The sequence below is a fragment of the Taudactylus pleione genome, unplaced genomic scaffold (genome assembly GCF_031769625.1).
Source record: "Taudactylus pleione unplaced genomic scaffold, aTauple2 ptg001542l, whole genome shotgun sequence".
Taxonomy (NCBI): Eukaryota; Metazoa; Chordata; class Amphibia; order Anura; family Myobatrachidae; genus Taudactylus; species Taudactylus pleione.
This window is the reverse complement of record NW_028285939.1, coordinates 715,964-738,043: the sequence shown is the minus strand read 5'-3', so window position 1 is coordinate 738,043 and position 22,080 is coordinate 715,964. Positions and strand designations below refer to the sequence as shown.

The 22,080-nt window shown below is 49.4% G+C and overlaps 1 pseudogene across 1 annotated transcript in view; it reads left to right on the top strand.

The window, feature by feature from the left end:
- Window positions 1–22,080, top strand: part of LOC148442406 (KAT8 regulatory NSL complex subunit 1-like) — a 64,664-nt pseudogene that overhangs the window by 31,852 nt on the left and 10,732 nt on the right. The window contains exons 5-9 of the transcript XR_015875813.1: window positions 1,606–1,794; window positions 11,900–12,018; window positions 20,318–20,522; window positions 21,548–21,713; window positions 21,901–22,059. The product of XR_015875813.1 is annotated as a KAT8 regulatory NSL complex subunit 1-like (transcript). The remainder of the gene's footprint in view (window positions 1–1,605; window positions 1,795–11,899; window positions 12,019–20,317; window positions 20,523–21,547; window positions 21,714–21,900; window positions 22,060–22,080) is intronic.

The window sequence follows — 22,080 nt, the reverse complement described above, 5'->3', positions numbered from 1 at the left end:
GCAGTGGGCGGTCGTTGTTACTCCCTCACCAGCAGTGGGCGGTCGTTGTTACTCCCTCACCAGCAGTGGGCGGTCGTTGTTACTCCCTCACCAGCAGTGGGCGGTCGTTGTTACTCCCTCACCAGCAGTGGGCGGTCGTTGTTACTCCCTCACCAGCAGTGGGCGGTCGTTGTTACTCCCTCACCAGCAGTGGGCGGTCGTTGTTACTCCCTCACCAGCAGTGGGCGGTCGTTGTTACTCCCTCACCAGCAGTGGGCGGTCGTTGTTACTCCCTCACCAGCAGTGGGCGGTCGTTGTTACTCCCTCACCAGCAGTGGGCGGTCGTTGTTACTCCCTCACCAGCAGTGGGCGGTCGTTGTTACTCCCTCACCAGCAGTGGGCGGTCGTTGTTACTCCCTCACCAGCAGTGGGCGGTCGTTGTTACTCCCTCACCAGCAGTGGGCGGTCGTTGTTACTCCCTCACCAGCAGTGGGCGGTCGTTGTTACTCCCTCACCAGCAGTGGGCGGTCGTTGTTACTCCCTCACCAGCAGTGGGCGGTCGTTGTTACTCCCTCACCAGCAGTGGGCGGTCGTTGTTACTCCCTCACCAGCAGTGGGCGGTCGTTGTTACTCCCTCACCAGCAGTGGGCGGTCGTTGTTACTCCCTCACCAGCAGTGGGCGGTCGTTGTTACTCCCTCACCAGCAGTGGGCGGTCGTTGTTACTCCCTCACCAGCAGTGGGCGGTCGTTGTTACTCCCTCACCAGCAGTGGGCGGTCGTTGTTACTCCCTCACCAGCAGTGGGCGGTCGTTGTTACTCCCTCACCAGCAGTGGGCGGTCGTTGTTACTCCCTCACCAGCAGTGGGCGGTCGTTGTTACTCCCTCACCAGCAGTGGGCGGTCGTTGTTACTCCCTCACCAGCAGTGGGCGGTCGTTGTTACTCCCTCACCAGCAGTGGGCGGTCGTTGTTACTCCCTCACCAGCAGTGGGCGGTCGTTGTTACTCCCTCACCAGCAGTGGGCGGTCGTTATTACTCCCTCACCAGCAGTGGGCGGTCGTTATTACTCCCTCACCAGCAGTGGGCGGTCATGCGAGATGACTCCATTGTAATGGACAAGTTTTAAGCGTCTATAGTTGCACGGAGCGTCATTGTTACTGTTGGGAGTGTAAGTCCTGCTTCTCTTCCCGTGATGCAAACCTAGAATTGTCATTAATTACCACACGTCTATATTTTGGGCTGCAGTTATTGTCGCCCCACTGTAAGGCTTCTGTGAAGGGGAATCATTAATAAGGGTTTTATTTTAGGTGAAAGGTCGTGGATTTGATTGTGTAGAGTTTGTATATTCTCTCTGTGCTTGCGTGGGTTTCCTCCCACACTCCACATATATACTGGTAGGGTAATTGGCTCCCCAAAAACATTAACCCTAGTGCGTATGTGTTTGCATGTGGTAGGGAATATACATTGTAAGCTCCACCGGGGCAGGAACTAAAACAGTCTCTGTGAAGTGCTGTGGGCTCTGTGCGCTATATATAACTGGTAATATAAAAGGAACTGTTTTGCTGTCTATAAGAGGCCTCACACACATGAGCTGCAGATGGTTTTATGTCCTTTATCATTTCTTGCAGGGAAGTGTTGTGCTCGGAGACTCCCCACAGTGTGAAGATGCAACAACGCGACCGTTCCCCGGAACCTCAGCTGTGCTGAATACTAGAGGCAACCGGTTGCCTTCTGCCGTAAAAGCCCCATTAGGGGACAATCTGCGTGAAGTCACATCTAGCACCCCCACCCCTTCTCCACAAACCTTGGACAAACAGGTGAGAACTCTTTAGCTTGTACTTTGCTCAAAAACGGTTTCAATGATATTTAATTTTTTTTTTTTCAGAAGAGGGAAGGGGAGAGTAAATTAAGAGGCCAGAGTAGGGTAACTATCTTGACTGCAAGTGCGGATGGCTCAAAGGGAGGGCATAGGAAGCTGTAAACAAACGTAAAAGCTAATATACAGTGTCAGAGTTGCTGTCTAGGACTAGAAACACTGGTGGCATGGGGTAGTGCTAGGGGACGGATGTGAGGAAGGAGGGCATTATCACTGCTGGCATGGGGTAGTGCTAGAGGACGGATGTGAGGAAGGAGGGCATTATCACTGGTGGCATGGGGTAGTGCTAGGGGACGGATGTGAGGAAGGAGGGGCATTATCACTGCTGGCATGGGGTAGTGCTAGGGGACGGATGTGAGGAAGGAGGGCATTATCACTGGTGGCATGGGGTAGTGCTAGGGGACGGATGTGACGAAAGAGGGCATTATCACTGGTGGCATGGGGTAGTGCTAGGGGACGGATGTGAGGAAGGAGGGCATTATCACTGCTGGCATGGGGTAGTGCTAGGGGACGGATGTGAGGAAGGAGGGCATTATCACTGGTGGCATGGGGTAGTGCTAGGGGACGGATGTGAGGAAGGAGGGCATTATCACTGGTGGCATGGGGTAGTGCTAGGGGACGGATGTGAGGAAGGAGGGCTTTATCACTGGTGGCATGGGGTAGTGCTAGGGGACGGATGTGAGGAAGGAGGGCATTATCACTGGTGGCATGGGGTAGTGCTAGGGGACGGATGTGAGGAAGGAGGGCTTTATCATTGCTTTTATCGTAAGCTTTTCCATACATTATCAGGATTATTTACCTTAATCTTGTTTAAAAATTATTCCCGAGTGCTAGAATTTTTCTCTATTTATACTGTGGCTGAGTAACGGCTCCTTATAGGAAAGACGGCGGATGCAGCACAGGAAGGGTTAAACCTCAGCACTGGGGCGCCAGTTTGGGTGAATATCTGGGCTCGGATACATTTGTTTTAGATGTTATTTAAATGTGTTAATCAGTTTGGCACCGCAAATACCTCAGTGGCTGAGCCTCTCCGCACATTCCACCCGCTGCATCCGTGCCCAAACAGCACCAATTGAATTGCACCTTCGGGTGTCTATTAGTAGCAGCCGTGGGTGAAAAGATTGAATCGCCCATACAGATGCCAAACCTTACTTAGTCCATTTGTGCTGTAGGGATCTCCCCACCCTTCCTCGCAGATTCCTGCAGCTCAGCAATGTTAGGTGCCCTGAATGCTCTGCCGACAGGCTCCCGCTCTCTCCCCAGACTGGGTACAGTAAGAGCCGCTGTAAAGCTTTAATCTTTCAATTCCTACAAGCACCTCATGATTTTAAGTTGTCTCTGATCATTGTGTTGCTGAAATATAAATAATTCTGTCAGCTTAAGTGTTTTCACTGATACTTGGAATATAAGGTATATTTAGTTTCAGCCGTTCTTTACACCCAGACAATATATATTGTACCTCAGGATAACTTGCCACACCAATACCTTTTTTTTTTTTTTTTTTTTTTTTTTTTTTTTTAGAATTTTTTTAGAATTTTTTTTTTTTTTCGTTTTGGCTAAGAAATCGACGGTTTTATGAGTCCCTGAGTATTGTTACTACCTGCAGACAGAGGCTTGTGTTGGTCACAGAGGTTTATGTGGGGAGTCCTGGGCACCAATACACTCTTGTAGTCTTTCTGCAAGACCAGGGCAGTGATATTTGGGTTCGGCTTTACATGTCCCACCAGATTACAGCCGCTCCGTCGGGTTTTTCAGTTTTTGTCCTGTCCTCAACAGTTCCTTCAACGTCATTTATTAATGAATATTCCGGTGGTAGGAATATTTTTGAACGGTGATTAACCCTTATTCACAATTACCCCTGTTTCCAGGAACGCTGGCTGCCCCCGCACCGCCCCTTATAATGCCTCTGTTTCTACTTCAGGGTCCATAAGGGGTCCACAGGGTTGACCTTGGGGTGTATAGCTGGATCTGGATCCACGGACACCACGCAGTTAAAGCTTTGCTGCTCCCAGGATGCACTTGGGTCCGTCCTCTATACCCCGCCCCCGAGCCACAGGCACCTCAGTTTTAGTTGGTGCCCGGCCGGAGTCGGGTCACCCTGCGCAGTGGGGCTGCATAAGCAGCCCCTAAGCTTAATTTTTAAAAGAAGATTTTATTTTATTATTTTTTTTTTTTTACTCTAGAGTGGCAGCAATGGACTGTCCATCTGGACGTCCACGCTGCCGCTCCAACAGCCCCGCTGGCACTGCGACGCCGGTACTGATCCGGGGATCGCAGCGGGACCCAGGAGTCAGTACTAGCGTGGCTCCGGGAGCTCCCACTGACTGCTGCCGGACACAAGGGGCCAGGTAAGCCGCGTGCAGTGCTTCGCGCTGCGCTCGGGGACAAGTGCAGTCTTTTAGCCGCCGGTCTCTGGGGACAGACCTGCGGCGCTAGTAGCGGCGGCGGGCTCCCACCTCTGTGGATTATCCCGCGTGTCCGCTGGACCACCAGGGTGTAAGGCCGGCAGGGAACGTCCTTGGGGTTTCATACTAGCAGGGGAGGTAGCCTTCCCTGCTTGTGCGGCTCCTCCCCTCAGCCCAGCGCGCCTTCTCTCAAGCGTGCTGGCGTCACTGGGCTGTGCTCTCTCGGCCACTCCTCCTCAGAGCTCTCTGGCGGCCATCTTCATAGGCAGCAATGCAGAGCTCCCGGGCAGGCTTCCAGTGGACCGGTCCCCCTGCGTACCTCTCCCCTGAACAGGACAGTGTTCGCAGCGCTATAGCCCACCCAGACACTGAATCTGGGAGGTTGATTGTAGCGGAAGGTGCAGTGAGTATAACTTCCTGCATTGTATGTGACTATTGCTAGTGCTGCTGTCTGTGCTTTTTCTACTTACTGTCAGCTTTTTACCTATCCCTTTCCTTCTCCTACGGCCCGCAGGTGCGTGGGGGAGGGGTGTTCTTTCTGTGTAACCTCACTTATATAAATCTACGTATTTGTGAGGTCCGTCAGTACCAGATTGTGGGCTGTTTGTGTTGCATACTTGGGAGTGCGTGTGTGTTATATGCCTTACCTCGTTTCGGTGTTACACTTTTATTGCGAAAAGTTTGTGTCATGTCTGATGAGGAGAATGAGCACTCTGTGGCTCCTGTGTTGTTTTCCTGCCGACGCTGTGGATTTGTCTCAGGACGGTCTGTGCGGGCGGTGTCAGCTGGTACCTGGACCCTCTAAACTCCCGGTGGCGCAGGATCCTCCGGATGTTTACGCAAGTGCTGGCGTCGATCACGGGCCGGCTGGCGGTCCCGACTGCGGCCCCTTCTAGGACGTTGCCCCAGCCTACCATCCCCTGTTCCCCGGGTGTGACGCGTTTGGTGCAGTCTCCTCCCGGGTCTCAGACTGTGGGTCCTTATGCGGGTTTGCCTGTATTTGTGCAATCCCCCACGGTGCTGCAGCAGTCGATGGTACCTTTTCAGGGGTATCCTCAGGAGGTACCCCCCCCATGGGTGGATGTCCTCTCCAGCTCTGTTCAGAGCCTGGCGGCTTCGTCATCGGCCTTTCAATCAATGTTGCAGTGATTTGGCCCCACGGGCGTCCAAGCGACCCGTTCCGGCTTCACTGGTGGCTCAGTTCACTGACACGGACGTGTCTTCAGATGACGGGGAGATCCATGAGGACTCTGACTCGGATGCCGGGGCCCAGGAGGTGGAGGCTAAGTCTTCCATTAATGTGCCGGCTTTGGTTAGGGCGGTGCGGGCCATCCTTCACATTGAGGATGTGCTGGCCCCCAGGTCAAAGTACCCAAATTTTAAGAAGGCCAAAGTAGCTTCGACTGTTTTCCCCTGTCCGATCAGTTAACGGATCATATGGCAGGGGCCTGGCAGTTGCCCAGCAAGAGGTTCTGCGGTTGGCTTCAAACTATCCTTTTCCTGAGGCTCATTGCAGGAAATGGGAAACTCCGCCTGCGGTGGATTCCCATGTTACCCGCTTAATTAAAAGCGCTACGCTGCCTTTGCCGTCCATCTCCTCCCTGAAAGATCCCACGGACAGGAAAGTGGAGACTTGTTTAAAGTCGATCTACTCTCTCTCGGGGGCGGTGGCCCGTCCGTCCATGGCCATCTCTTGGGTGGCTAAGGCCATCGAGAGCTGGGCCAACGCTTTGGAGGATACCTTTCCGGAAGATGCTCTGGAGATCCAGAGAGTGTTGATAGGACAAATGAGGGATGCGGCTTCCTACATTGGGGAAGCATCGTTAGATGCAAGCCTGCTGACCTCTCGGGTGTCGGCTGCAGCTGTGTCGGCGCGTCGGTCCTTGTGGCTGAGGTCTTGGAGAGCTGACGCTGATTCCAAAAAGGGACTTACCTTTTAATGGGGAGTTGCTTTTTGGTCCAGACTTGGACAAAATTGTGGATACTCTGGCTAAGTCTAAATCAGCCTTCCTCCCTTCGGCTTCTGCACCTACCAAGGTACGGAGCTCTGCCTTTCGGGTTCAGGGCAAGGCCAAAGGTCAGTCCTTCCCGAGGCAGTCAGCGACCAAGGCCGCTTCTAAGCCCAAGAAGCAGGCCTGGAGTGCCAGGCGCCCTTCTTCCAAGCAGGAGGATAAACCTTCTGCCTGATGGGACGGGCCTCCCTCTGGGGGATCCCAGGGTGGGAGGCCGACTTCTTCTATTTGCCCAGTGCTGGCACAATACCACCACGGATGCCTGGGTTCGAGAAGTGGTCTCCCAGTGGTACGCCCTTTCTTTTCAGCACAGACTGCCCCACCAGTTTTTCTGCACGAGTCAATCTCAGGATACGACCAAGACTTCACAGATTCAGGAAGCTATAGAGTCCTTGCTGAAAGCAGGGGTCATTGTTCCCGTTCCTCAATTACAACGAGGGACGGGGTACTATTCTTCTCTCTCTTCTGGTGCAGAAACCCAATGGTTCTCATCGCCCTATCCTCAACTTGAAGTCTCTGAACAAATTCCTCAGGGTTCCCAAGTTCAGGATGGAAACGTTACGTTCCATCATTCTGGCGATGGAACCGGGGGATTACATGGTGTCCCTGGATATCCAGGACGCCTACCTCCCATGTTCCGATAGCACCTTCGCACCAGTGGTATCTGAAGTTCGCTATCCGTCAACATCATTTTCAGTTCCGGGCGTTACACTTTGGCCTCTCCACGGCACCGAGGGTGTTCACGAAGATTATGGCGGTCATGGCCGCACATCTTCGGAACCAGAATGTATGGCTGCTGCCGTATCTGGACGACCTCCTGTTGCTGGCGAGCTCCCCGGAGGTACTGCTTCAACATCTCCACCTGACGAAGCGCACGGGTGGCTGATAAATTGGAAAAAGTCCTCCCTGATTCCATCACAGCGGATGGTTCATTTGGGAGCCCTGCTGGATTCTCGTCAGCAAAGGATCTTCCTGACTCCGGAGAAGGTCTCCTCCCTGCAGCTGCGGATACACAGTTGCCTGAACAGTTGCCGCCTGTCTTTCCATTCGGCTATGAGAGTTCTGGGGTCCATGGTGTCGACATTCGACATGGTGGAATTTGCCCAGTTCCATTCTCGGCCCCTGCAGGGGCTGATTCTATCGGAATGGAACGGGTTACCTCACCGGATCCGCTCTCAGATGCTGGTGTTGTCCCCGGAGGTCCGGCAGTCTTTGGCTTGGTGGCTTCAGACAGCTCATCTGGTCGAGGGGCGCCCCTTTTGGATCCCGGACTGGGTCCTGCTCACAACGGATGCCAGTCTCCGGGGTTGGGGAGCAGTGACCGGCTCATTGTCGCTTCAGGGTCGTTGGTCTGCGTAAGAAGCACTTCTCCCCATCAACATCCTGGAACTGCGGGCAGTATACAGGGCCCTGCAGACGTCCGACACCACTCTTCACGGAAGGGCGGTTCAGGTGCAGTCCGACAACGCCACCACGGTGGCATATATCAACCACCAAGGAGGAACTCGCAGTCGGGCAGCGATGTTGGAGGTGTCTTGCATCCTTGCTTGGGCGGAGTGTCACATTCCAGCGATCTCGGCAGTCTTCATTCCCGGAGTCCTCAATTGGGAGGCGGACTTCCTCAGCCGTCACGACGTGCATCATGGGGAATGGTCGCTTCACCCAGAGGTGTTTCAGCTACTCGTGGACAGGTGGGGGCTGCCGGAGCTGGATTTGATGTCCTCCCGTCACAATCACAAGTTGCCCGTTTACGGGTCAAGGACAAGAGACGCAGGCGCCAGTCTGGTAGAAGCGCTGTTGGTGAAATGGACGTTTCACCTGGCGTATCTGTTTCCTCCAATATCCTTACTTCCTCGGGTTCTGCGGAAATTCAAGCAGGACGGCGGCACGCTCGTGCTGGTAGCTCCGGCGTGGCCCAGACGTCCTTGGTACTCCGATCTGAGGTGCCTCTCCATCGACGCTCCGTACCTTCTTCCTCAGCGTCGAGACCTGTTGTCTCAAGGGCCCTGCCTTTACCCGGATCTGGGTCGGCTGTCTTTGACGGCGTGGCTCTTGAGACAGCCGTCTTGAGGTCTAGGGGTTTCTCCAGTTCGGTCATTGGTACCATGCTTAGGGCACGCAAGCCTGCTTCCGCACGGATTTACCACAGGGTGTGGCGCACTTATTTTCAGTGGTGTGAATCCAGAAACTATACCCTCAGGTGTTCCGGGTTTCTAGACTCTTGGAGTTCCTTCAATCGGGTTTGGACCTCGGCTTACGCCTGGCCTCTCTGAAGGTTCATGTGTCTGCTTTGTCCGCGTGGTTTCAGCGACGGATTACTACACTACCGGATGTTCACACCTTTTTCCAGGGTGTTCTCAGGATCCAGCCTCCCTTCGTGCCTCCTGTGGCTCCTTGGGACTTGGCGGTGGTACTACGGGTCTTGCAGGGTCCTCCTTTTTGAGCCTCTTGAGTCGGTGGACCTAAAGTGGCTGACGTTCAAGACCGTTTTTCTCCTGGCGATTGCTTCTGCCAGGAGGGTGTCCGAGTTGGGGGCGCTTTCCTGTCGCCCCCCTTTTCTGATTTTTCACCAGGACAGAGCGGTGCTCTGCACTAGTCATGAATTTTTGCCCAAAGTGGTCTCAAAGTTCCACATTAATCAGGAACTTGTGCCAGCTTTTCAGTCACCTGATCTTCAGCTGGTGAGGCTTCCTTAGATGTAGTCCGGGCACTTAAAAACTACGTGGACCGGACGGCTTCGGTTAGGAAGTCGGATTCATTGTTTCACAAGGTTTTCACAAGAGGGGTTGGCCTGCCAACAAGCAAACGTTAGCCCGTTGGCTTCGTTCAGTTATTTGTGAGGCTTATGCACAGGAGGGTTTACTTGTGCCAGCCTCTGTTAAGGCTCATTCCACTCGTTCTGTGGGTCCCTCTTGGGCTGCTAGACGTGGCGCTTCTGCTGTTCAGCTGTGTAAGGCGGCCACTTGGTCTTCAATTCAAACATTTTTGAGGTTTTATGCGTTTGACACCTTCGCCTCTCAGGATGCATCCTTTGGGCGCCGGGTACTCCTTTCAGCACAGGAGCGTCCCCGCCCTTAGTTGAACTGCTTTGGGACATCCCCAAGGTCAACCCTGTGGACCCCTTATGGACCCTGAAGTAGAAAACAAGAGATATGGTAAGAACTTACCGTTCTCTGTTTCTACGAAGTCCATAGGGTCCACAGGGCGCCCGCCCTCATGCACCTGGCTTCAAATGGGCCGTGTGGCTGGTCACCGGTTTTCCGTCTCCCATTTCTGTGAGTATGGTTTCTTGTGTGTTCCAGTCTTCCTTCTCTCTGTTTAGTCTCCTCCTCCGGCCTTGGCTGCTTACCAACTGAGGTGCCTGTGGCTCGGGGGCGGGGTATAGAGGAGGACGGACCCAAGAGCATCCTGGGAGCAGCAAAGCTTTAACTGCGTGGTGCCCGTGGATCCAGATCCAGCTATACCCCAAGGTCAACCCTGTGGACCCTATGGACTTCATAGAAACAGATAACAAAGGTAAGTTCTTACCATATCTCTTGTTTTGTCAGTCAGGCAGAGGCATAGCAGGGGCTGTGTGATCACACAGGACCCGTTCTGTACATGCGCATATTTCCAATATTCTGGAAACTGCGTTCAGCATTGCACTAGCGCACAATGCTGTATTAGCCTCTTAGGGGCATATTTAATTGGGGCCAAGGTTTAGCGAGATATAAAACCTTGCGCCCAATTTTGGATTACAGTGGGTTTGCGCTCTCCCAATATCCGCTGTATCCAATTTGATAAAAATGTTTGCGGTGTTTTCACATCTGAAAACCCTGCGGCAACTAAAAAAAAATTACTACCCAGCCTCCGCTGCTCCCGGTGGCCTTCCCTCCATCTTGTCACTGGGAGGCACAAGGGCTGCTGGGAGATGTAGTTCTACCAGCGCTGGCTATACACTCACACGGAGGTAGGGTCACTCACACCGGGGGCTCACGCTTACTCGCACTGCTACAGAAGACCCAGCTCCCGATGCTGGAGGAAGACCACACCGCTTCGTAAGGTGAGTAATTAAGGACTAAGCGAATTGGACACTTCCAAATTAACTATTTTAGGATCTATCAGACTTGCTCTGGAGGTGTGAGAAAGACTCACTGCGTCCCATTTTGTCACCTTGTTGAATAGCAAAACCCCGCAGCTGCGTTAAAAATCCAGCGCCCGCAATTGGATTCCCCCCCTTAATGCGATAGGTGGTATCTGGAGATCACAGATTATTTTTGATCCCATTGGATCTTGGAACATTACAGCCTGTTACTAATTTAGTCTGGAAATGCTGGTTAGCACGCCTTAAGCCTGGTATTTAGGTGCGCTAACCGGTATATTCTGACTAAAGTGCCGGCCGCAATGTTGTGAGAAGAAAACATTTATTCAGGCTGACAGTGCAGCTAAGTAGCTTTGGGAGCCCCTTCCTGGTGCTGTTCACATTGCGCTTAAACGGCCCCCGTTGAGTCGGTGCCGGGGAATTAATTTCCCATTTTTGAGTTTTGAACATCTTACTGAAAACCGCAATCAAGGTAACTGCATAGTCAGTGCTGGAGCAGACGCCCCTGGACACTGCAACACTTGGGCGATTCAGATGTTCTGTGTGCCGGCAGGGGACGTCTATACGAAGAGGCGCCCGATGGAGCCCATTAGTTCAGGCGCCCATTAGTATTTACCGCGATTAAAAGCACCGGACGTGGCTAAAACTGTCTAAAGAAGTGGTTAGGGCCAAAAAACGGCATTTGCACGCAAGTCTTCACGCACCTCAGGCGGCTGCGAGAAGAAATGTCCCCTGCAGCTTTAGGTGTCTGAATGGAGCAACAATTGAATTGCTCTGTCGGCCGCCTATTCGTGTAGACACCCGGCGGGCGGCTTCTAAAACAACTGCATCGTCCCCTTAGAGACCCCTGATGTAGTTGGATAAGATCAAAAAAGATCAGTCGTAGGTTACACCTCTATACGGTGTTACTAATGCAGCAATACTATGGTGCTGGATGTGTGGGAACACTATACAATGCTTGTCATTTCCAGGGGAGTTACACTTGCCACCACTTTCCCTGCTCAGCCACGTTTTCAATGGTCCATGTGCCATACACACCATGGCCCCTTCTACAGTCTGATAGTGTGAATGGAGGTGCAGGACCTGTATATACACAGGAGTCATTTTGCTGGAGCCTCATTGAATCCTATGGAACAGTCTACATCAAAATGTCCTTCGGTTTGCAGGCAGTTAAATGTTTGCATTGAATATTAGGGTCATTGCATGGTAACTCGCAGTACAAAGTGACATAAATTCCTGTATACAGGTTTTTTGTTTTTTTTTTTGAAAGCATTACCTTATTATTTTCTCAGCAAATAAAATTAATTTAAAAAATTCCTTTTGCTGTTGATTTGCGGTATACAGTCTGTCACTTTGTAACGTGAGTTACCATGGAATGACCCGTTAGTTATGTAAAGAAAAATCTAGGATATCCTGGCTTTGATTCTGTGTCTACAGTGATGCCATGACGTGTTAGTACAATGCAGGGGGCTTACTGGATTGTAGAGTATCTTGAGTATATACCACATTTCATGTTGCGTTCTGAAATCTTTACTTCCTCTCTTATAGTGTTCCCGCCTTACACAGTCTGTTGAAAATGTTGCGTGTCAAAATCCACTCACCTCACCAGTGTGTGCATCCCCCGGATCCCAAAAACCATCCCGTCAAGTCAACGGATTCTTAAATTGGTTGGTGCCTTCAGGTTCTTTCTTACCCTTGAAAGTTACAATGTAGTTGACAATAGTAGCTGGCCACGGCTTGTGTTTGTCTCACTTGGGGGGTGACAATGGGGGTGATTAAATTCACCGGGAGTTGAACAGCGCCGTGAGGGAGCTCCCAGAGCTATTCATTTCACCGCAATTCTTCATCGCAGTACTTCAAAAAAGTACTTTCATTTTTGGGGCGAATAAGTAAAAAGTGGGGGGGACAAGCATAAAAACTAGCAGAATAGACTTCTTGGGGGTCTGCAAGGATGGGACAGGTGATTTTGGGATTGCAGGTGCATGCCTCAAGTGCGTTTTTGATGTTTTTTAAAAGATCACTTTAGAGACCTAAAAATATACTAGCGCCCATTTTCAAGTACCCCAAATTTGACTGGACTACTTATATTCACCGAAAAATACTGCTCTATGCCATTCTTCACCACTTTTACAAAGACGCTAATAGCAAGCAATTTAAACTACTTAAGTACCCAAAATAGTTTTATTATGGGGGTTAGTACACATCTATATTGATTCCCTATGTTATTAGGGCTATTAGTACACATCTATATTCATTCCCTATGTTATTAGGGCTATTAGTACACATCTATAGTGATTCCCTATGTTATTAGGGCTATTAGTACACATCTATATTCATTCCCTATGTTATTAGGGCTATTAGTACACATCTATAGTCATTCCCTATGTTATTAGGGCTATTAGTACACATCTATAGTCATTCCCTATGTTATTAGGGCTATTAGTACACATCTATAGTCATTCCCTATGTTATTAGGGCTATTAGTACACATCTATAGTCATTCCCTATGTTATTAGGGCTATTAGTACACATCTATAGTCATTCCCTATGTTATTAGGGCTATTAGTACACATCTATATTCATTCCCTATGTTATTAGGGCTATTAGTACACATCTATAGTGATTCCCTATGTTATTAGGGCTATTAGTACACATCTATAGTGATTCCCTATGTTATTAGGGCTATTAGTACACATCTATAGTGATTCCCTATGTTATTAGGGCTATTAGTACACATCTATAGTGATTCCCTATGTTATTAGGGCTATTAGTACACATCTATAGTCATTCCCTATGTTATTAGGGCTATTAGTACACATCTATATTCATTCCCTATGTTATTAGGGCTATTAGTACACATCTATAGTCATTCCCTATGTTATTAGGGCTATTAGTACACATCTATAGTCATTCCCTATGTTATTAGGGCTATTAGTACACATCTATAGTGATTCCCTATGTTATTAGGGCTATTAGTACACATCTATAGTCATTCCCTATGTTATTAGGGCTATTAGTACACATCTATAGTCATTCCCTATGTTATTAGGGCTATTAGTACACATCTATAGTCATTCCCTATGTTATTAGGGCTATTAGTACACATCTATAGTCATTCCCTATGTTATTAGGGCTATTAGTACACATCTATAGTCATTCCCTATGTTATTAGGGCTATTAGTACACATCTATAGTCATTCCCTATGTTATTAGGGCTATTAGTACACATCTATAGTCATTCCCTATGTTATTAGGGCTATTAGTACACATCTATAGTCATTCCCTATGTTATTAGGGCTATTAGTACACATCTATAGTCATTCCCTATGTTATTAGGGCTATTAGTACACATCTATAGTCATTCCCTATGTTATTAGGGCTATTAGTACACATCTATAGTCATTCCCTATGTTATTAGGGCTATTAGTACACATCTATAGTCATTCCCTATGTTATTAGGGCTATTAGTACACATCTATAGTCATTCCCTATGTTATTAGGGCTATTAGTACACATCTATAGTCATTCCCTATGTTATTAGGGCTATTAGTACACATCTATAGTCATTCCCTATGTTATTAGGGCTATTAGTACACATCTATAGTCATTCCCTATGTTATTAGGGCTATTAGTACACATCTATAGTCATTCCCTATGTTATTAGGGCTATTAGTACACATCTATAGTCATTCCCTATGTTATTAGGGCTATTAGTACACATCTATAGTCATTCCCTATGTTATTAGGGCTATTAGTACACATCTATAGTCATTCCCTATGTTAGTGCATCTTTGTTTGGGGTACTGACTGATTTCCCCACTTCTGACAGTACTTTCCGCATTCAACGCTTTCAGTTTTCATGTGTTTAGGAATTGAATAGGGCAAAAAGCTGGGACGCGCACTAAATGTTTTTCCCTCTGAAACAGGTGGAAAGTCAGACGGGCAAATCTTGTCCGACACTTCACCTCTAACTGAATACGGCCCTAAGTCGGAGAATGCCGATTATCGCAACTAAAGTATCGGCTTTGAGGCTGTTAGTGCCTCGCTATGCCAGAAATCTGCCTCGCCGCCGGCACTTTAGTCACCGAGGGTGCGAGGAAAAATCCGACTAAACAGCGCCCTGAATTTAATGGCTCCCAGCGAGACAAACCTTTCCCTTGTATCCGTTCAGATAAGTCAGCTGGTCTGTTGTGCACATGCCCACTGCACCACCTCCTGCATAGTCTCCAGGTTCACGTCAGTTGTCCACTGTTGATATAAATGTGAATATTATACCTTCCCCGCCAAACCTCAGAGGTTTTATGTAGAGGTTGGCCTATGCTAATGGTGAGTACACACTGGGCGATATTACTGAGCAACTGCACAATTACGACATCGTACTGGTGCAATCGCTCAGTAATCGTACACAATTCATGCACTCTTAAGTCGGAAACGACCAGCGATGCGCACTCCCGCTGGTCGTTTCCGACATTGTCCATCGCCTGAACACGCAGCACAATCTGACGACCTCGTCAGATTGCTGCATGTTGGGGAATGGGGGAGAGAGCCCGGCGCTGAACAATATCGTTAATGATATCGTTCAGCGGGTGTGCTCAATGTCATGAACGACATTGAGCACAGCCTGCCGGGGACAACACTACACGATATCGCTCAGGGAGCATATCGTGTAGTGTGTACGCACCTTAACTCTCAGTACCACTCTGAATTCCACTGCATGCTGCCATATTTCTTTCTGTTTCACATTACACAAGTCTGCATAAATATCCAGTGTGTGTCCCTGTTTTACCCCTGGAATATTTGGTAATTCAACATCAAAAGTATTTTTACCAGATGTGACTACCGGAGTGGCGAGCTGTCTGGCATATTGTAGCAGGAGAGCATGTGTTGGCTGTGTAGCATAGAATGGGACAGAATGTATGTTCTGTATAACGTCATTGCAGGGTCTGTGTATCGGCCTCATTGGAAGATCTCGTACTCTGGTTTCAGGCAGAAAACGCAGATTTGCTACATATGCTGATGGCTTTTCCCCAACACCTAACCAGCTGCTTTCCTCCCTTCACATTCCTGGTTTTTGGAAATTATTTCTAGATTACAGATGAGATAAGTGGTTCGGTTCTGCTCGGTTCTTTTCGCCAAATTAAAGCAAGTTCCGATTTATTCTATTGGCTATCCAGAACACCTGAGAGCTGGATAGCCAGTAAGATGCCATTTCTCAGATCCAAGCGTAACAGTGTAGAACCGAACCGCTCTCCAGATTACAGTGTACAGTGTGACCAGACTACAGAATGATGATTATTAAAGTGAATGTGATGTTCTGTGTGGCGCGTAGAACAGGGACTCCGTATTCCAGCGCTCATTGGTGCTGTTACAGACCAGATTCTCGCGTATAATGATGAGTTATTGTACCTGCATATCGGTCATCCCAGCAAGTGCTGTGCGGGTATTTCTCGGCTGTACAATTTATTATTACAACTTCTTACCCCAGGCGCTGCTCTTTCTGTGGGAATTTGTCACGCTGTGTGAGGCAGCACAGAAAGCAGGTAGACCAATATGCTATAGCTTTCTCTGCAGCAGCATACCTGCGGTTATAGGATAACTGATATACATGTATCCACTATGACTCTTTTGGGCATGTTGTCCCAGGAATTTACAATCTACAAGTGTAACCTGTTGTGGCAACTGGGTGCAGGAGACTCCCTGTACAATGAGACTCTGACCCTATGTATAGTCGCTGTGTGATTGCAAAGGTGAAATGTCTCCCCTCACCTGGTGATGCAGTGTTCACTCTACCACATTATAGCAATTCCAGGGAGGCTCTACCCTGGGACCATTCCTTTTATCAGCAGGAACTGGCCAGATGACCCTGTCCACTAGGGCAGATGTCTGGTGCCCGCTGCACTGTATTACATGGCTGATGTCTTAGTGTTTATGGTAAGGCACAGCTTTATTAGCAAAAATAAAGTACTCTAAAGGGTGTAGGTCTGCCCAGTGGGGAGCGTAAAATATTGGGTGTACTAAATGCGAATACCCTGAACGGAGGAATGTGCAGCCATTACAACTGTTAAATAGATATACACCCATCAGCCATAACCGTAAAACCACTGACAGGTGAAGTGAATAACATTGATTATCTGGTTACATTGGCACCTGTCTAGGGGTGAGATAGATTAGGCAGCAAGTGACCAATCAGTTCTTGTAGTTGCTGTGTTGGAAGCAAGAAAAATGAACAAACATAAGGATCTGAGCGACTTCCACGATGGTTAGATGACTGGGTCACAGCAGGTCTTGTGGGGTGCTCCTGGTATGCAGTAGTTAGTACCTACTAAACGTGTCCAAAGAAGGACGATCTGTGCTGGCGACAGGGTCATGAGCGCCCAAGGCTCGTTGATGCGTGTAGGGAGTGCAGGTTAGAACGTCTGGTCCAATCCCAAAGAGGAACTGCTGTAGCACAAATTGCAGAAAACGTTAATGCTGGCTGTGATAGAAAGGTGCCAGAGCGCACAGAGCATCGCAGCTTGCTGCGTAGCCGCAGACCGGGCAGTGCCCATGCTGACTTCTGTACATTGATGAAAAACTACAATGGGCACATGAGTGTCAGAATTGGACCATGGAGGAAGGTGGCCTGGTCTAATGAATCATGTGCACAGCTGGGTGCGATTGCGTTGTTTGTGACAGAGATGCACTATTGGAAGAAGGCAGTGTGATGCTGTGGACCCTTGTCCTGCCATACATGTGGATGTTACTGTGACATGTATCACTTACCTAACCATTGTTGTAGACCAAGTACCCCCCTTCATGGCAGCGGTATTCCCTGATGGCAGTGCCCTGTGTCAGCAGGATAATGCACCCGGCCACACTGCAAACACTGCTCAGGAATGGTCTGAGGAACATAGCAAAGAGCTTCCAAATTCCCCCGATATCAATCCGCAACCAATGGCATAATCCCCATAGGGGAAGCAATCGGGGAGCCGACTGCCTATATACCGGCTGCCGGCTTCCCGACACTCTTATCCCGGCAAGGGTGAAATGCCGGGCGTCTAGATGTAGGCTAGGGTTAGGCTAGGGGGTGGGAGGGTTAGGGTTAGGCACCCCCGGGGGGAGTTAGGTTTAGGCAGCGGGGAAGGGGGTGGTTAGGGTTAGGCACCCCTAAGGAGAATTAGGGGGGTTAGGTTAGTAGATACTCACCTATCCACGATCGGGATTTCCAGCGCTGTCGGGCTTCCGCTGCTCGGAACTCTGCTGATGTCGCGCTGACGGTATTTCATACCCATTCCTCCCCCTAGAATTAGAATGCCGCCTTCCTTTAGTGCTAAGAGGGGTAGGAGGCAGACAGTGACATGGATGTACAGCACATGTATGGGTTTACATTCCAATAAGAGTCTATCATTGTAGGAGCATGTTTGATACCAGACACAAGACATGTAGGTAATGTCAGTGCCTGTGTGTCACGCTGGTGGTTTAGCTGGGTCTGCTGCACTCAAGGTAATAGTTGTCTTCAATATAATTGATGTTTGAGACTCCAAACAGGGCTGCCAGGAGATCTCGTGCCCTGGTATTGGTAGCATGGTGGCCCCAAATTCCCACCCCCCACTTTTTGTTTTGGCTTCCTTGGGTTCAAAACTAAAGAGAGAGGCCCCGGTTTGGTCGCCCAAAGTGCTGACTTATCTCACATTTCTCACACCCAAAAGGAGCAACAATTGAATTGCTCCGTCGGGCGCCCCCAAAAGAAATATTGAATTGAAAATTGAATCGTCCCTTATATCTCCCTTATATAGAACTATAGTATAGAACTTTAGGTATCTGTCCCATCTTTAATAGGAGGCATCGTCCTGCCCCTGACCTTGCCTGTAAGCGGAATAAAGCACAGTAAAGGCACCCAGTGTAACTTGGCGTGGTCCCTTACTACTTATGATGTAGGATAATCTGGTTCCGAGGAACTCGCCGCCTTCCTAGTATTGTCCCGCTGTGACGCAGCCCATATAAAGCATCAAAGGTTGGACTTTGACAAATTCACTATTGTTTAAAAAGTTCCATGAAATGATTAGTTCAGACATTCGTGCGTGTGCGCGCGGTGGCCCAGAAATGGTGCATTGCTTTGACTGGTACGTATTCAAAACCAATAACCGTGAAACCTCTTGAGCTTAGAGATGGTTTATTCCTAGAGCAAAAAGATGGGGTGACCCCAGCAGATCCCCCTCCCCCACACTTAAAGCAAGGATCATAAGTAGCCATTTACCCTGACTTGGTCAGTGTAGACGGTCCATGTACCCACTTCAAAACCTGTAACCACCTCATGATCTCCTGCAGAGCAGGACCTTCAGTAACGCTGGGAACAGTCTGAATAAAAGCAGATAGGTCAGGCAAAGCCTTTGCTAACATGGCATTTACCAGGCTAATGGAAAATGATGATTACAGTGTCGTCATCTCCCCCCTCCTTCCAATGTAGCAGAGCCTTCCCGAGCATTGTCCCACCCTGCGGGCCTTTATCGCTCAGTAAGATCTGTAAGGCTGCCCTGCTGTGTCCTGCCCTTGGCTTACCCCGGTAGCTCTCCAGTGTTGTCGGTGCAGTGCGGGCAATTTGCCGGCCCTTTTCCCTTGCTCAAACAATCTCTGCTGTTAGTGGTTTGTTGCCATTTATCGAAAGCTTCTTAGTGTGGTGCTGCCACATCTGCCAGCTGCCGGCCGCCTTACACGCTTCTCACCACCAGCTAACGAGGAATCCTCACTGGTATGTTCTAGGTGTGTAGATATACCTAAGAACAGTCTGTGTGCGCGCACACGCGTGCATTCTGGTGGTATAGTCACCCATGTACACTGTAGAGAGTACGGAGCTGTCCAACATGTATTCAGCTCATTTCAGAAGAAATATATGATGTAATGTTGGCACGGCAGGAATGATTATTGCCCCTAATTAGTAAGCATTGTATGTCTGGCATGGTAACTATACCTGCCACAGGAGCTCGTCGCTGTCAGGGAGGCAGGGTACCTCTGGTGGTGATATACCAGTCTGTCCCTTACATTACAGGCTGTAAGTGTGAGGGTATGGATAGCCTTTATGTTTACCTTCTATCCGAGGTTCTTCTGGTTGCTGACAAATGTTGCTCACTAGATTATTTCTGTAGAACAAAGACTATAAGACTATAGTAAGATAACTAGTGACAATATGATGGTATCCGCACTTATGCAATGTGGGAGGTGTGGTATAGGTATCTTGGGGTAACTAGTCTATTGCACCTTCCAAATAGAAAGAGCGAGGTTGTATTTGTTGACTGTGGTAATCAGGATAGAGGGTCACCATACTTGATGAGCCTGATTGAAAACAAATAATTTACATTACCATGACAATAGCATTAGGGATTAAGGGACAAGCTTCTGTCTCCATGTGCACTTTTAATTAGTATCCAGCCTCTGGGACACTGTTCATGGCGGGCTTCAGCATAGTATACCTCAAGGTGACCCGGTATGTTTTGCATGTACATCCAATGGAAAGCGTCTCAGTGGCCACTGGGGTCTTCTGCAAAGGTGTGAGCAGGATAGGCTACACTGCGATGCCACCATAATGTATGAAGATTGGCAGCTGCCTACCTCCATTTTGAATTTGGCCATTGCTAGCTGTTGGTGTCCCCCGTGCCGGGGTTGTGTGATGTGCGGATAAGGGAGAACTTTGAAACTGGTTAAATGTGTAGTCAGAGGCGCCAATTGCACACACATCACTGGTCAGGCCGCACTCGGAGTATAACCTTGTTTACTGGGTGCGTTACTTGATAATGGTCTGAGACACCGTCATGGGAATACTGAGAGAGGGTTAGTGCACCAGCTGTTATATTTAGCATTGTCCTATTCTCTGCTCTGTTGTATATGTTGTGCATGGCCAGCGTTCCTGGAAGCGTGTAATAAGTTAGCCGAGTATTTATAGTTTCAGGATTTTTTGGGCTGCCGTGACTTCATTTGTTGCTATTCTTGCAGTGTACGTTCCAATCTGTCTTGTAATGGTTCCAGTGAGGATATGGATTCAGAGGATGTGCTGGGCAAGAAACGGCGCGTGGATGCTCTGTCTACATTACCAGCGGTCATTGACTCCACCTGCACGGCAGCCAGAATCCGACCCCTACGTGGACACAAGAAACGCCGTTTAGTCAGGTCCAGCGATGTATCATCTCTCAGTAGGAAGGTAATGCTCCATTCTGGCTTCTAACCAATGCATGGGAGCAGCAGGTGAAATGGGAAAGGGTAGAAACATAAACAGCAATTCCTCATAGTGCGCTGGGGTGCCGACGTGTGGCCGGGCGGTGCCTCTGGGGTGCCGACGTGTGGCCGGGCGGTGCCTCTGGGCTGTAGTGGCCGGGCGGTGCCTCTGGGCTACCGACGTGTGGCCGGGCGGTGCCTCTGGGCTGCCGACGTGTGGCCGGGCGGTGCCTCTGGGCTGTAGTGGACGGTGCCTCTGGGCTGCCGACGTGTGGCCGGGCGGTGCCTCTGGGCTGCCGACGTGTGGCCGGGCGGTGCCTCTGGGCTGCCGACGTGTGGCCGGGCGGTGCCTCTGGGCTGTAGTGGACGCTACTCTCCCTAACAATCTGCAGTCTCTTCTATGCTACTTATTGTGGTTACCCAGGCTGCGGGACCACCGTTGACCAACACCCCTTAATGCCACTTAAAATGCAATTATGGGAGAATTAATTTTTTATTTTTTTGTGGCGTTCTTAGTAATGGGCGCATGACTTAGCAATTAAAGTTGTTTCTCCGATTGGGTGTGAATGGCGCGAGCTCCCACATTTATGCTCACGGCCTCCTGATGTGGCGAGCAGAAATGAGGGAAAAGTCCAGCTTTTGGGCGCCCAAATAGCACTTTTTGCGTTGCGCCCATTAGTTTAAACAGGTTTAGCCTTTTTGCGCAGCTAAACCAGGTACTTTTAGGTGCAACAAGCGCAATAATTAATGGCCGCTCCCGAGACCCCCACTTCATTTATTACCGGCGTCCTTTCTCATCATTGTAAGTGTGAGCCTCTGCTGCAGAGTGACAGGTCTCTACTGCCGATAGTATGCCACCATTCCATCATAGCGCTCAATGTAGCCTACCTGCTGCGGGGTAGAACTGTATTAACCAACCAGACATAGTGTACCATGGGTGTAGCATGTGAAATAGTTCTTAGACAATCCCTTATTTATCCTGCAATAACAAACCAATCTGATCTTATTTAGCCACAGAAGCAGCTATCTACCAAGTGTGGCTGCGAGCCTCCCACTGCGTGTATCCTATGCGGGTGCAAGACTTCTGCGAAGGCCACACACCCCAGCACCATGACGCTGAGTGAGCGTATCGCACTAATAGATTCCAGCTACCATCCCATCCTCTCCTTCCCCTACGGTAAGATCCGACGTGAGAGTATCAGCAGTTATACTGGTAAACATGTCATTTATACATCTGTAGAAACTGGGAATGAGTGTTATGTGGTCCCAAATGGGACAGATCCTAGTTAGACTATAATACAAGCCAAGTTATCCTTGTCAGTGTTTGTGTCCTAAATGGTGACTCCTCATTTGCCCCCTGACAGACACCCCTCTTAACTTGCACTTTGAAGCGTTGCTGAAAGAAGACAGACAGTTCCGACTCTCTCACAGACTCAAGGCCATTAAACTCTCTCAGCTCGGCAGGAAACCACTGGAGCGAGTGCGGAGAGACTGCTCGACCCCGTCGTCAGACGTCACAGGCAGTAAGTGCCGCCGGATCCCGC